The sequence below is a fragment of the Chiloscyllium plagiosum genome, chromosome 6 (genome assembly GCF_004010195.1).
Source record: "Chiloscyllium plagiosum isolate BGI_BamShark_2017 chromosome 6, ASM401019v2, whole genome shotgun sequence".
Classification (NCBI taxonomy): Eukaryota; Metazoa; Chordata; class Chondrichthyes; order Orectolobiformes; family Hemiscylliidae; genus Chiloscyllium; species Chiloscyllium plagiosum.
This window is the reverse complement of record NC_057715.1, coordinates 59205872-59215626: the sequence shown is the minus strand read 5'-3', so window position 1 is coordinate 59215626 and position 9755 is coordinate 59205872.

The following is a 9755-nucleotide window of genomic DNA, read 5'->3' as shown; positions in this document are numbered from 1 at the left end:
TGGATAGGATAAATAGACAAAGTCTTTTCCCTGGGGTCGGGGAGTCCAGGACTAGAGGGCATAGGTTTAGGGTGAGAGGGGAAAGATATAAAAGAGACCTAAGGGGCAACTTTTTCATGCAGAGTGTGGTACGTGTATGGAATGAGCTGCCAGAGGATGTGGTGGAGGCTGGTACAATTGCAACATTTAAGAGGCATTTGGATGGGTATATGAATAGGAAGGGTTTGGAGGGATATGGGCCTGGTGCTGGCAGATGGGACTAGATTGGGTTGGGATATCTGGTCGGCATGGACGGTTTGGACCGAAGGTTCTGTTTCCGTGCTGTACATCTCTATGACTCTATGACTCTAATAATACTGGGCTTTAAGTCGAGCAAAGTATCAGATAGAATCAGAGGGAACATTCTTTCACATTATACAGTGCATTCATCAGTTATTAGATGAAGTCAACTTCGCCTAATAGCATCAAGTAACCTCATTGTTTTCAATGAAATTCATAGTAAATCTGTGGAAGAAGTACAAGTTGTAATATTAATATATAATAATATAGGATATAATTTTTCTAAATTCACAGGGGGCATGGTAATATCAAGGTAATGTCATTGTACTAATCATCCACTACCCAGGCTAACATTCTGAGGACAAAGCCTTGAATTTGACCATGACAGATGGTGAAATTTGAATACAATGAAAAGTCTGGACTACAAAGTTATCCTATTGGCAAATATGTAATCAGTGCCAATAGTTATTTCAAAAAAAAATTTGATTCACTAATATGAGTACAGAAATTTACCATCTTTATCTGGTTTGTCCTACATGAGAGTGTGGGACATCAGCAATTTGGCATCTGATTAATTAGGGAACAGCAACAAGTATTGGCCTGGCTAGAATACTCACATCCCAGAAAAAAAATCTGTACGTAAATTTTTTATATGAAAATGAATAAGTTTATGTATATTGAAATAGAGTGCTATTATATATCTGAATATAAGTGTCTGAACGTAAATGCAATATAAATTCTCAACACAAGTGTCTTTGAAAACCATCTGTTTGTTGTCCATGTTGACATACAGCTATTGGATTGTGAAATATAGCCCAAAAGTTAAGCCTCCCCAGAGCATATGGCAGATGTATACTCCACAACCTAGTTCTAGTAGGTCCCCTTCAATGTTTTCCATTACGACTGCACATCAATCATTGCTCAGTAGCAACATCTTTGTGTGACTGGAGATAGCTCAGGTGTGAAAGTGAAACTTTTCATTCCTGAACACTTTTGTAACTTTCACTAGCAAGATATATGACTTTCCTAACACATGCAAAAAGGAATGCCTTGAGAATGCCACAACAGTATGCCTGATTTATGTAGTTAGTCTGACAGCATTAATGCTTTGCAATAGATGCAGATTTATGAGTTCAGAATTTATGATAATATGAGCAGAGATCTACAAAGGATTCAGTCAACCAAGCTCAACAAATTAATGTCATTTTGGATGAACTGATAACTGAACAGATCATTTGTATAAAGCATGCTGTCATAACAGTGATAAGTAGAAGATATCTGAAAACAACAGTAACAAGAATAAAAAGACACCGATATTAAGATCCAATTTCAATATTTTTATGCAGATTGTATAAAAATAGAGATAAACCTGCTTGCACTTTTCCCAAATGTTGATATGTACAAAACTGGAAATATTTCACATTACTACAGAGTATTCCACTTGCACACTAAGAGTCCTCAAAATCAGCTATACTGAGCTCGTAAAAAGAAATTGACTGAAATTGAACAATTTCTGATATTCAATTCATATCCAAATTACTATAAATGCTAAATTTGTTCTACAGGAAGGTAAATCCTATAGAAACTTTTCAGAATGAATAACAATTTTAATTTCAGAGAATTGATTTTGGTTGAACATGGTAGTGATGGAATCAATACAATCAATAATGATATTAATATTTTTATTGTAATTTGCTTTCTCAATGATCTCTGAATGCTTTATAAAGTTTTATTTTCATAATCATATTAAAATATGAGCGGTATTCTGTTAAGAGTTATAATGCAGTCATATTTACTTACATAATTGTTATGATCTCAGCTGATGGTACTATTGGACAAATCAGATCCCAGAATGAAATCTGGTTTGATAGATTTTGTTTTACCTTAGTTAATGTGGTGGTCATTCTCTAAAACATAGTCACAAGAGACTGCAGTGTTTCTTTAACAACAGAACAGAAGTTTATTACACAAAGGACATACTCATCAAAATAAGAGATTATACTTTGTCTTCTAATAAATTGTAAATCTGGTTTGAAAGTTTTATCACAAATTACACTTTTCTACTGATGTAGTTTATTCCCTCAATTCCACTGAAGAAAAATTGTTTCCTTAATTCTTCCTTGCTAGCAAAGAGACTATAATTGTTTCTGACCAGCTGTGCAAAAGAAAGTTTCTTTGAGTCCCCTAAACTAAAAATAAGTCCTTGATTATTCTAAACAGAAAGCAAACTAATGGCCTTTAGTTTTGACTCGCCCTGTTATAAATCTCGGTAGTATAAACAATTTTCTTTTAACAATCCAGGGCATCCTTGTTTTCTGACACTGTTCTAGGAGGATTGCTTGCTTTCTTCTTAGAAACTTTTCAAATAGGTAAGCAGTATACATATGCCACTATTTTAAACTCCAAATATAGTGAATGTATATACAAATGATAAGAAAATGATTCTAATTTGACTTGGTTCAAAAGCAGAGTAAATAAAGTTTAACTTTACTCACTGAGAATACCAGAATGCTCAACTGGAAGTGAGGAATGGACAAAGTTTTAGTTAGATAAAATGGATCAGGCCCTTTTGATCTGGTATAGAAGAGTAGTAGGTAAAACAGTAACTGTCTAATCTGAGACCCTGGTTATGAACAGCCTCCTTATTGCTCACCACGAATCCTAGAGCATAATCCATGGGCAGCAGCTATGCACACCCTTCATACATGGACAACCACATTTAACATTTGCCAACCACTCACAGCTATTATGGTTTTTTGACATTCAATTGCATTACCATCATTGAATCTCTCACTATCAACATTATTGACCAGGAACCAGTTGTAAAAATATGGTGGATAGAAGAGCACATAAATGCTTAGAATCCTGCAGTGAGTGACTCACCTCCTGGCTCCCCAAAGCCTGTCCACCATCTCCAAGGCACAGGTCAGGAGTGTGATGCAATATCCCTCATTCGTCTGGATGTGTGCAGCTCCAACAACACTCAAGAGATTTGACATCATCCAGGACTAACTAACCCTCTTGATTGATGCCATATTTATAAATATCCATTCTCTCCAGGAGCAGCAGTGTGTATTACCTATAGATAGTACTTCAGAACCTTACCAAGGCTCTTGAGAAAGCACCTCCTAAATCCATGATCACTTTTATCCAGAAGGAGAATGGCAGCAGATAAATAGGAACACCACCAGCAAGTTCCCTCCAAGACACTCACCCTCCTGACTTGGAAATATATTTTCATTCCTTCAGTTATGCTGAGTAAAAATCCTGGGACTGTCGCCTTAATGGCATTGTGGGTCTAACTACAATAAATGGAATGCTGCAGTTCAAGAAAGCCGCACACTACCATCTTTTCAAGGACAACTAGGGATGGGCAATGCACACAGCCAGCAAAGCACGCATCCCATGAATTAATAATTTTAAAAAAGGTAGATAAAGAATAGTGTAGACTCTAGCTACAACATTTCAATTTTCTTTTATTATTCATTTACAGGATGTGTGTGCCACTGGCTGGACCAATATTTATTGTCTATCCCCAGTCATTCAAAAGACATTTAACAGTTAACCACATTGCTATGGGTCTGGAGTCACATGTAGGCCAGACCAGGTGAAGATGACAGTTTCCTTCCCTAAATTTGGGTTAATAAATCACACCCAGCATTGATTAACTAAATTCTAATTATTTTTAACTGACTGCGATTCAATTCTTTGAAAATTTGAACAGAGTCTTTGGTTGACACCCTGTATATTGATTTTCAAAAGACAGTTGCAAAAACACCATGCAAGACAATTGGTAACAATTCCAACATCATCATAGAATTCCTACTGTGTGGAAGCAGGCCATTCAGCACATCGAGTCCATAACAACCCTTCGAAGGGCATCCCACCCATACCCGCCCCTATCCCTGAAACCTTACAGTTCCCATGGCAAATCCACCTAACCTGCACATCTTTGGACTGGAGAACGAAACAGGAGTATCCAGAGGAAACCCACACAAAGGGAGAGAATGTGTAAACTCCACACAGGCAGTCGCCTGTGGGTGTAACTGAACCTGACTCCCTGGCCCTGTGAGGCAGCAGTGCCAACTAATGAGACACCAAAGGGGAAACTGCAGCATACATTTAAAATTGCTAAAATGCAAGAAATAGAGAGTATTGGTTCATTCCAGACTGGAGTGAAATTTACTTTGGTATTTCCTGGGAATCAATGTGAGAACCGTTTTTAATATTTTTAATAAATTGAACTAGGGGTTACATAACATGTTTCAAGGTTTGCAGATGGCATGCAACTGAGAAACAAACTTTAAAGTTTGGGAGATTATTTTCGACCTCATTAAGCTGTGGACACTCTGGTAACATTGGCATGTCCAATTTCATATTGGGGGTAGGAAGAGAGAAACTTCGGACATACAGACACAGATCTTTGAAGAAAGCAAGCTGGTCTGTTTTGAAAAAGCATAGATGTTTAGCATTACAAATAGAAGCATGACAGCAATTCTATTGTCCAAAAGCTGGTATGTTTGGATCAAGTGGGAATTAAAATAGTTAACATTTTCAAACAGGATCCCAATCTGCCCCAAAAACCTCTCCATTTCTTTTGATGGAGATGGGATGACAAGTGATTAGCCAATCCCAGGAGATGGTTACTTTCATTTTAACAAAGTTTAACAAACTTCCATTGCCCACCCTCATATCCAACAACTTGCCCACCTCGAGCATCAGCGTCTCTTGGTGATTATGAAATCTGTCAGCTCCCCCAGTTCTCGCAATGTGATCGCAACTACCTTGCAAGTCCCACATTACTCACCCATCCTCTCTGTGATCTCTGTTGCCCATCACTCGTAAACGTATCTGGTCCTCGGCAATTCTATTTTCTGAAGACTTTTTTGCTTGCCAGGCAGTCAGCTTGTCAATTAGGCTGATCTTGAGGCAGAGAACCTGGAGCAAAACAATCAGGCATGCTGTACAGTCTGCAGTATATCACCACCTCACCTTGAACAACACCAATATTCGAGAAGTCTTAGCAATGTACTGAGAAAATCATATTTTGACAGGAGAAATAAATAATAGCATTTTGGAAAGGAAGTAGAGTTTGAGTTTTTGAGGGGAATTACAAGGGGAATAGATAAAGTTGAACCAGTTGATGCATTTGATAAAGTGCCACCAAAGAGGCTAATACAAAAGGTAGCATGAAAGGAGTTTTGGTGTAATATATTTATATGAATAGAGAATTGCGAACAGACAGAAAGCAGAGTTCAAATTTATAGTGTGTGGCTCAAGGATCAGAGCTAGGATCTCAGCTATTTGTAATCCAAAGTAATGGCTTAAGCTAGGAGGCTATATCCATGGTTACCATCAATGTAAATTTGAGTGGGAGTATGTTATCATAAAGGCACAAAGAAGTTGCAAAGAGATATAAAGAGATTAAGTTAATTGACAATGTGTTGGAAGATGGAGTACACTCTGGGCATATATGAAACTCTGAAGGACAGAAAAGGGGATTTTTTAAAAAAAGACTTAAATCTTTTGTAAATGCTGATACTCAGAGGGACTGAGGTGCACTTGCACCAGAACAAGAATATCAGTATCCAGGCACAGCAAGCAGAGTGACTCTAGCAGCATGTACACAGTCCCTGCACCAACTGAGGTTACCATGAAGGCCTCTTCTTCTCAACCGCCTCGCCTCACCTGAGGGGTAGTGACCCTTAGGTTAAACCACCACCAATTTGCTATCTCTAATGAGAGTGTGGTTTCCTGGGACTATGGTGATTTTTCCTTACTTTAGTGATCAAACAAAGTTCTAAAATCATATATATAAATTTGCAAATCTGCCCACAAGAAAATAATGTTTTATATTTGCATTCATTTTTTCTATAACCAAAAGTATTAACAATTCAGCACCAGTTGACATAATAATTTATCCAAGCTTCCATGGCAAGAAATATGACCATCCATCTGGATCTTTAATAGTATTATTCTGAAGCAGGAGTGAAGCCACATTGTTAGGGGTGATACAAACGAAACTATTGCATCTGACCTGCGTTGCAACTGACCTGCCTGACTTCATTGCTGCAATGCTAACATGGAAAATGTTTAATTCCTGGTCCCTTGTCATATTTCACCTTGATAAGCACTCATACACACATAAACAATTCCGAACTCGTATTCAGCATTCAAAAGAGTCTCTTCAGTAATTATTATTTTGATAGATTTCAGTGCTGTTCATGTCAGCTTTCAAAAAAAGATGCCAGCCATTTAATAACTCTGTATCGAGCATTCCAACCCCATCATTCACATGTGCATAGATTAGACTTTTAGCCTTTTGACAATATCAGTCACCAGCCTTTTCCTCTGAGTGTTAAATAAGCAGGGATAATCCTTTTACTGGTGGAATGCAATGTAATTACTGTACTTGAAATGATTGGAAATAAATTGGCACTCCAATTATGGATGCATGAAAGAAGCTATGCCACATCAGAGCTGCTCCATTAATTTCCAGAGAAGTTCAGGCCATCTCACTTTTCAGTGACATTTCTCATTCACTTGTAGTATAAATCACAGAGAGATGACATGCTTAATCACCAACAAGATGATCATTTAAAGAATAAGGAACTTAAAAATATATCCTATATTTTAACAGCTAACAGTACAAGTAAACGTCATAAACAATTAATCCTCGCTTTTAAGCCTAGCCTCTAAATCCATAATAAGATTGTCTATGTCATTGACACCAAATATGATTGCAGGTATGTGCAAATATATTCTTGTCTGGATATTCAAGAACTCACTGGGGCAGTGCATCAGGTTATAATCATTATTTGGCAATTGACTTTATTATCAGAGGTAGGGAATTCAAAAGATTCACCACCCTCTGTATTAAAAAAAACTCTTTCATATCTCAATCTTACACTTACCCTGACATTATAGAATCATATAATCCCTATAGTGTGGAAGCAGGCCATTCAGCCCTTCGAGTCCACATCGACCCTCTGAAGAACATCCTACCCAGACCCACACCCCTTAGCTTATAACCCTGTTTTTCCCATGGCTAATCCACCCAATCTGCATATCCCTGGACACGACGGGGCAATTTAGCATGGCTATCTCATCTAACCTACACATCTTTGGACTGTGGGAGGAAACCGGAGCACCCAGAGGAAACCCACGCAGACAATCACCCAAAGGTGGAATCGAACCTGGGTCCTTGACACTGTGAGGCAGTAGTGCTAATCACGAAGCCCATTATGTACCTTAGTTTCAGAATCACCAGCCAAAAGAAATATCTTTGGCCAGATATTCCAATTACTGTCAGCAAACATTTGATCAGTGGAAATCCTCTTTAAAACCACCCGTCAATCTGTCAAAAATTTTTTCAGTTTCTGAGTTGGGAACATGTCAAATGTGTCTTGGGAGGACATCAAAGAGAAATGGATTCAGCTCAAGAGTGGCATTGCTGGTCAATGCACCCCTTTTTTTTATCAGGACACTTGCTGTCATATATAGTTCCCAAAGGCCCTATGACATCAAATGAGGAAGGGTAAGCAATCCACACTGAGCAATTACTAGCCTCTAGTCAGAACTAAAGAATATATGATTACAGAGTTTTTGTAACCTAATAGTGGGGCTTTATTCCAAAGTTGTGCACTCTGTAAGAACCCAAATCAAAACCACAAACATGGCTGATGGTTCACTAGTTGTGAGGAAGGTACACTCGACTTAAGACGGTGTTATTTTCTGGGTCTGTAGATTGTGAAGGAGCAAAAATGACCTTTGCAGTGATATGTACTTCTTGTCAGGTGTGGGAGTTTAAAGAGAGTTTAAGGGTTACTGCGGATTATATCTGCCATTAATGCTGTTGGATGTGAATCTTATCAGATTGAGTGGATCGGTTGGAGAGACAGATAGAAGCGATGAGGAATTTGCAACAATAACAGAATGTGATGGATGGCAGTTATATGAAGGGGGGAATGTCTCAGATACATTCCCATAAATGGGTTAACTCCAGGAAGGGTAAGAGAGGTAGGCACCTAGGACAGGAGTCTTTTGTGGATATACCCATTTCAAACAGGTATGCTGTTTTGGAAAATGTAGGGGGTGATGGATTCTCAGGGGAATGTAGCACGAACAGCCAAGTTTCTGGTATTGAGACTGGATCTAATGCAATGAGGGGCACGTTGGCTTCCAAGAGATCAGTCCCATTTGCCAGCATTTGGTCGACATTTCTCCAAACCCTTCCGATTCATACACCCATCCGGATGTCTTTTAAATATTTATAATCGTACCAGCCTCCACCACTTCCTCGCATACACGCAACACCGTCTGCATGAAAATGTTGCCCCTTAGGTCCCTTTTAAATCTTTCCCCTCTCACCTTAAACCTATGCCCTCGAGTTTTGGACTCACCCACTCCAGGGAAAAGACCTTGGCTATTTATCTGATCCATGCCCCTCATGATTTTAGAAACCTCCATACGGTCACCCCTCAGCCTCCAACGCTCCAGGGAAACCCACCCCAGCCTGTTCAACCGCTCCCTTTAGCTCAAATCATCCAATCCTGGCAATATCCTTGTGAATCATTTCTGAACCCTTTCAAGTTTCGTAACATCCTTCCTGTAGCAGGGAGACCACAACTGAAAGCAGTATTCCAAAAGAGTCCTAATCAATGTCCTGTACAACTGCAACATGACCTCCCCACTCCTAAACTCAATGCACTGATCAGTAAAAGCAAGCATACCATATGTCTCCTTCACTATCCTATCTGCTGTCGACTCCATTTTCAAGGAGCTATGAACCTGCGCTCCAAGATTTCTTTGTTCACCAACACTCCCCAGGACTTTACCATTAAGTGTATAAATCCTGCCCTGATATGCCTTTGTAAAATGCAGCACCTCACATTTATCTAAATTAAGCTCCATCTGCCACTCCTCAGCCAACATGAGCATCTGCCTGGATATACGAATAGGAAGGGCTTAGAGGGATATATCTGTAAGAATAATAGGGTAGTTATGGTAGGGGATTTTAACTTTCCAAACATCGACTGGGACTGCCATAGTGTTAAAGGTTTAGATGGAGAGGAATGTCTTAAGTGCGTACGAGACAATTTTCTGATTCAGTATGTGGATGTACCTATTAGAGAACGTGCAAAACTTGACCTACTCTTGGGAAATGAGGCAGGGCAGGTGACTGAGGTGTTAGTGGGGGAGCACTTTGGGGCCAGCGACCATAATTCTATTCATTTTAAAATAGTGATGGAAAAGGATGGACTGGATATAAAAGTTGAAGTTCTAAATTGGAGAAAGGCCAATTTTAACGGTATGAGGCAAGAAAATTTGAAAGCTGATTGGAGGCAGATGTTCACAGGTAAAGGGACGGCTGGAAAATGGGAAGCCTTCAGTAATGAGAGAACAAGAAACCAGAGAAAGTATATTCCTGTCAGGGTGAAAGGGTAGGCTGGTAGGTATAGGGAATGCTGGATGAC